Below are 7,500 nucleotides of genomic sequence, written 5' to 3'. Positions count from 1 at the left end.
CTGTTATCTATATATTAATATATAGATTAATATATATATATATATAATTGTTAAAGAGGACAACAAACGTTAAGGCAGGGCAAACATCTCAAGTCATATACATTATTATTACTGGAAAACATTCAAAGTCTTACAGCTGTTTCTGGGATATTCCGTCAGCAGAGACAAATGGGGAAAATGAGAAGGGTATATATTAATGAAATGATGACATAGAGGAAAGGGGTAAAGGAATAAGGAGATGAAGAGAAAGAGAACGAAAGAAGCATAAAAGTTCACAGTTCAACGTTCCAATGTTGTAAAAACAAGGACTTAGGTGTAATCCTGTATAGATCTATGTAAACATCCAGAAAAAAAATGCGAACATCGGAAAATTGAAGTGTGAACTTTTATGCTTCTTTTTTCTTCTCTCTCTTCAACTCTTTAGTCTTTTACTCCCTTCCTCTATGTCATCATTTCATTAATATATACCTTTCTCATTTTCCCTATTTGTCTCCGATGATAGAATATCCCGTACTCTGGGATATCCCAGAAACAGCTGTAAGACTTTGAATTTTTTCCAGTAATAATAATGTATATGATTTGAGATGTTTACCTTGCCTTAATGCTTGTTGTTCTCTTTAATAATTATATACCCGCTGCATCGAAAAATTGCAATGGCTCCATAGCTACTGTCTCAACTATAATCGCGGAGCTCTAGTAATCTGTTACAGCACTTACCTAGCATACCTAATCATTTAGATCACCAGTGAACTAAACCCCGCCATACTTTGTATATATATATATATATATATATATATATATATAATATATATATATATATATATATATATATATACATATATACACACACACACACACACACACACACACATATCATCAACATCATCATCATCATCATTCAATGCCCATTGTCCATGCTGGCATGCTGGAAGGCTACACCAGACTCCAGTCTGATTTAGCATGGTTTTCTACAGTTGGATGTCCTTCCTAACACTAACTACTCAGGCAAATTCAAGGAAAAGCATGTGAACAAATATATATTATATATTTTTTTTTTCATAGTATTTTTCTGATGGCTGGATAACTGAAGAGATGGCGGTGTGGATTTCCACCTTGGCATCAGATACTTGGAGTTTTATCATGGCTACCGAATAATTGTCACATATTACATTTACAGATAAATTCCTCTATTTACATAATATCGAGGTCTCTTTCATTCTTTTGTTGTCTTACCATTTTTATCAATATATATATATTTATACATACTGGGTGCGATGGGTAAATTGTCGCAATTTTACATTTTTATTTTTGGGCATGCAACTTGTTTGTTTTTGACTTTGTTGACTACGCAGAATAGTAGGTTAGTTGTGCACCATCTGTGAGAAAAACAGCAACATGATACAATTCATTATGCCAGAAATTTAGAAACAACATACTCTACTGCTTGGCATTCATGCCAGAATCTCTGATATGAACATTTCAGAGTTTTTGGGTGTCAATCTGAGGGCATGTGCTGGGAGTGTTAAAAATCAAACACCTAATCAACATCATGGTGTTTGGAGTGATCACTAGTGATGGCAATGTTATGCCTCCGTTCATCTTCTCACATGGCCTCAGACTCATAAGGGAGCTACATCAAGTGCCTGGAAGAGGTAGTGCTGCCCTGGGTCAAGAGAGTGGCTGCTGGATGACCCTATGTCTGGAAACAAGATTCTGCACCATGCCACACAAGCAGGAGAACCCAGTCACAGCTGTCGGACAATTTCTGCAACCACATCACCCCTAGCATCTGGCCACCTAACTCCCCAGACTGCAACCTCCTTGATTATTATGTGTGGAGTGCAGTTAAGTGAGAGACCAACAAAACTCTTTGTAACACCAAAGATGAACTGAAGGCAAAAATTATGGCAGCATTCACCAACTTAAACAAGGAGACAGTTGAGAAGAATTGTAGGAGATTCTAAAGTTGTTTGGAGCCCATGGTAGAAGCCAATGGCAATTTTACTGAATAAATTTACTCTTTAATATTTCAAGATATTTTTATGTAACTTTGGTAAATTTATCGGTTAAAATGAAATGTCAGTGTTATTTTTATTTTTGCATAATTTAAACGACAGTTTATTCACCGCACTCTGTATGTATCATCATCATCATCGTCGTCGTTTAGTGTCTGCTTTCCATGCTGTCATGGGGTGGATGGTTTGACTGAGGACTGGCAAGCCAGAAGGCTGTACTAGGCTCCAATCTGATCTGGCAAAGTTTCTACTGCTGGAGGCCCTTCCTAACACCAACCGCTCCAAGAGTGTAGTGGGTGCTTTTTATGTGCCACCGGCATGATGGCCAATCGGGCGGTACTGGCATCGACCATGCTTGAATGGTGGTACTGGCATCAACAACAACAATAACTTCACTTGGCTCGGCACAGGTCTTTGCAAGCACAGTTTATTGGCCAATGATTGAAAGGTACTATATATATATATATATATATAAGCAATAATAAATCTCTGAACGAGGTATAAACAGTAACTGTACGACAATGTGAGGTATACTTGCCATCTCAATATGGCTAACCACTAAGGGTGGGTGTTACTGTAGCTTGTAGCCCCAGGAGAACATCGTCTCCAGCTGGCTTTAGGCACACTTTCTGTGCCCTTATGGTATTTGCAAAGGGAGGTCATCCTTCCCTCGTCAACCTAAGTGATACGCATGGACTGCAGTTTCTAGGTATTGATCTGTCCTCAGCGTACGACAATCACCGGTTTATATATATATATATATATATATATATATATATATATATATTATATATATATATATATTATATATATATATATTATATATTATATATATATTATATATATATATATAATATATATATATATATTATATATAGGTGCAGGCTTGGCTGTGTGGTTAGAAGCCTTTAGAAGTATTCGTGGGAGACAACCAAAGAATGACAGAGGATAGGAACTTCCGGTACAGGTGGAGGGGGTGGGAGGGTGGGTGTACCGCGAAGTAGCAAATTCAGACAAGAGCATCTTCTGGATACGTATTCTTTCAGCGGAGGTATTAAAAATTGAGTAGGGGAATCCGAGTGTGTGTTCTAGTTTATATAGGGTGGTGGTGGTGGTGGTGGAGGAAGCTTTTGCAAAGCAAGTGGTAATCGAAAGAGAGAAAGAGAGAGACAGACAGAGTGAGGCCGAGAGAGAGAGAGCGAGACAGACAGACAGAGTGAGGCAGAGAGAGAGAGATGGGGTGCCAGAGTTAGGGTGGTCAGAAAATGGAGAAAAATATTCTTTTGGGGTTTGGGTAGCATAATTTGATGAAGCAGCAAACGTCAATAAAAATAAGAATGGAGAAAATTACATCTTTAATTGGTGATTATACCATACAATACTGACAATCATTTCTGTTGTATCAACATACTTACATAAAGAAAATATCAGTCAAATTAATATATCTAATGTTGCCAAGGTAATCCATATGTGTGTGTATGTGTAAGAGAGAGAGAGTGTGTGTGTAACATACAGATGTAATATTTAATGTTGTTAATCAAGGAAAATTTTAGAAAACAACAAAACATTTACTGATGCTTTCTAATCAAATTTGTCCATCAAGTTAGAGTTGACTGGGACTAAGCTTTACCTTAGCAGTTTATTCACTACAATACCATCACTCCTCCTCTCTCTCCCTCTCTCTTTGTATGTGTGTGTATGTGTGTGTGTGAGGGGCATTCAAAAAGTATCCAACTTCATTTTCACCTGCCAAAAGTTATACTGCCTACCCTTCAGCTGAGGAGAAAACTCACCAACAACATTAGAAACCATCAGATACTGACACTTATTGGTGATAAAGCTCAATCAATGATGGAGGGCCAAAGATAAGAGATTTTCAGACAGGTGTTTATCTCATGAATTCAGGTTCCTTGAGCAAGTAGAGATAGAGTTTGTGTGAAATTACTAGTAAGAACAATGGTAATTTTTCCCATTATTCATGCATTGTCTCTCAGATCCTGCATTGTTCAATCCAAGACTTCATCAGCTCATTTCTAACTCATAGTTATTTTATTCCACACAATCAACTCACATCTTTGCAAGAACCTGCACTTGGGTGCCTTCTTGTTATAGCATAAAACTATGTTGTGTGAGGTCTAGAGGTAGTTTAAACATGGAGTGTGCAGTTTTTCACTGCCCAGGCACTTTGCTGCAATGCAAAGGAATATGCTGCTTTTGGTATATTTTTGCAAGTAAGAATGTTTTGCTTGTACCATCAAGAACATCAATGAAGTATTCTTCTTTACCATTTTCTATGCTTTTCATGATGCTGGGTTAAGAATGCTATTAGTTATCCACCAATAGAGCACCATATTCATTCACATACAGACCCAAAGCTTGAATATCATAATTTGTTTCCTAAAAGATTTCACATATTATTTCCATTTCTTCATCTGTCTTTGGTACCCCACACACAGTTAATGAATGTGCTAGTCAATACCTGGACTCTACTGGATAAGTCACAGAGTACTTGGTTGTACATACTGCAGCAAAATTCCATGTACACATTATCATCTTGTTTTCTAGTTTCAATCAGACTGTCTTCTGATATATTGTTTTTGTACTCATTCATTGTCAATTTCACATTCACAGAGTGTAACAGCAAACAATTGTTTTGTCTGGTTTGCAATGTGAATTACTACTGCTTAGGGTCTGTTTTCAATGTTTGCTATCATGTAAGAGCCCATAATGACATCATGTTTCTGGGTATGTTGTGTACATTCTCCCTGCAAAGCATCTGAGATTCCCCATGCTTATTTCTTTTCATCAGTAGCAAGAGCAAATGTGACTCTATCATTCTAGATACACTCTTCTGCATTGACATCCTGCTTTTCTCTGGTTCACTGTCACGCAGTTTAGAATATCTCACTTGTCTGATCCTCACATTGTAGATCAGAGGCAAATGTCTTTATTTCTGCTTCTTCTTGATCTAAGTATTTCTGATTCCTGTTAATTATTAATCAAAAAACTGAATCCTTATCATTAATAATCTGATGTATGAGCATCCATTTATTCATTCAACTGAATGACCGAGTCATTCACTTCAATGAGACAAAATTTCAACAGCCAGATACCTTTTATGTTGTCAGTCCACACTTGTTTCCAAGGATGGTACTATTTTTCCCATGGCCAGATATGTTTTTGACAGATGACTGAAAATAAACATCACTCATTATGACTGTGATACTTGTTTATAACTATCACATAATATCAAATGAAAGGTTCACCCACATATATAAATATGCATATGAAGGGCTTGTTTTAGTCTCTATCTATCAAATCTACTCACATGGCTTTGAGTGATTCAGGGCTATAATAGATGACACTTGCCCAAGGTGTCATTCAGCTTTGCAGAACCCTTAGCCATGTGGTTGGGAAGCAAGTTTCATGCCCACACAGCCATGCCTGCACCTATATATATATATATATCTGTCTGTATCTATATCTATATCTGTGTGTGTATTGGTTTTTAATCTTTATCTGATAAGTTATGATTAGAAGATTCAATACATTATTTTTCCTACATATATGATTGTAATTCCAACCCTGTAATGAAACACGTGTAAGATGGAATTAAAAATACACCAATTTTTTCTAGTCTTCTATTTTGATTTGTAATTAACTATGCAAATAACACCCACCAAAAATCTCAATTGCAATTTATATCTCATTGAAAATAAAACGTTTATATATGTACATATATTGGATTAATGTGAACATGCATATGTGCTTCATGAGGGGACATATTGGATTACAAACCCCCATATACACTATATGTGTATATGTATGTGTGTGTGTGTGTGTGTGTGTGTGTGTGTTTGGGTGTAGCAGCATTTCTTCTGGCTCTTTGCATTCTGAATTCAAATGCTACTGATATCAACATTGCCTTTCATCCTTTCAGGGCTGATAAAACAAAGTACCAGTTAAGCACTGGGGTCAATGTAACTGAGTAATTCACTTCCCCTAAAACTAGTGGCCTTGTGTCAAAATTAGAAAAGATATACTTTTATTCTTTTACTGGTTTCAATTCTTACTAGGAGATCACCTACAAGAATATACTGGTTTCAACTTTTGGCACAAGGCCAGCAATTTTGGGGGAGTGGATAAATCGATTGCATTGACCCTAGTGCTCAACTGGTACTTATTTTTTTATCGACCCCAAAAGGATGAAAGACAAAGTTGACCCTGGCAGCATTTGAACTCAGAACATAAAGTTGGAAGAAATGCCACTAAGCATTTTGTCCAGTGCAGTAACATTTCTGCCAGCTCACCACCTTAAACCTTCAAAGATACATTAATAGTTGATTATATGAATGATAGTACTCAGCCACAATTTATTTCATTGACATTTGATGGATGGAAAGTCAAATTGGTCCGGGTGGAATTTGAACTCAGAGCTCATTATGAGATGAGATATAACCAAGTACCACAAAATATATCTTTCAATACCACTGATTTTGTCATCCACCGCCCAGATGGATGTGCAATTAATGTATTTGTTCTAACAAGCCAATGCAAATAATTGAATTTGCTGTCATATTCAGCCTTTGTTGCCATGGGAACACAGATGTTGATTATAATGCTGCTGCTGCTGATGATGATGATGAAGAAACATAATGAACATTTACTGCTCTGTTTGCCAAAACAAGAGTGGCATTAGACTAGTTAGTATTTCTGATATGCAACATATTGATTTTTCTTCTTTTTTTTTTACATTTGCAAAAGGCTATAAATTTGTAACTTGGATGAGGTGCAGTTGATGGGAATGATCCAAGTTCATGGCTGGTACTTATTTCATTAGGCTTGATGGGATGAAATACAAAACTTTTATCATGTCAGGATTTGAACTCAGAATATAGAAGAGTAGAGCTCACTACTGAGAAGTTCATTTTGCCATTTTTGCTATTTTTGTTACTCCATCACATTTAGTCAAGTACATTAGAGAAACATGTTATCTCGGATTTAAAGCAAATGGTTATTAGATTCAAAATTAAGGCAGCAAACTGGCAGAATCATTAGCACACCGGGCAAATGCTTAGCAGCATTTCATAAAACCCTACGTTCTGAGTTCAAATTCCACGAAGCTCAACTTTGCCTTTTATCCTTTCAGAGTTAATAAAACAAGTAACAGTTTTGCATTGAGGTTGATGTGATCAACTCACCCTGTCTCTAAAATTGCTGGCCTTGTGCCAAAATTTGAAACAAATAATTAGATTCTAAATTCTAAATAAAGATAAGATTTCCTTTTCTACTAAGGTCTATTTTCCACAAATTCATGATAATGCATTCTATATTTTGCATCATAACTTGTTTTAAATTTTTCCTCAAATAAACTGGTATTTAGTTTATTTATATAAAACCAGTTTCTTAGAGAAAGTTGGAATAGGAAAGTCTTGTATGAATGAGCCAAAGTATTGATATGTTTGTGGATCAAAACCAAATGTCT

Source organism: Octopus sinensis, linkage group LG3 (assembly GCF_006345805.1).
Source record: "Octopus sinensis linkage group LG3, ASM634580v1, whole genome shotgun sequence".
Classification (NCBI taxonomy): Eukaryota; Metazoa; Mollusca; class Cephalopoda; order Octopoda; family Octopodidae; genus Octopus; species Octopus sinensis.
Note: the sequence above shows the minus strand (reverse complement) of the source record.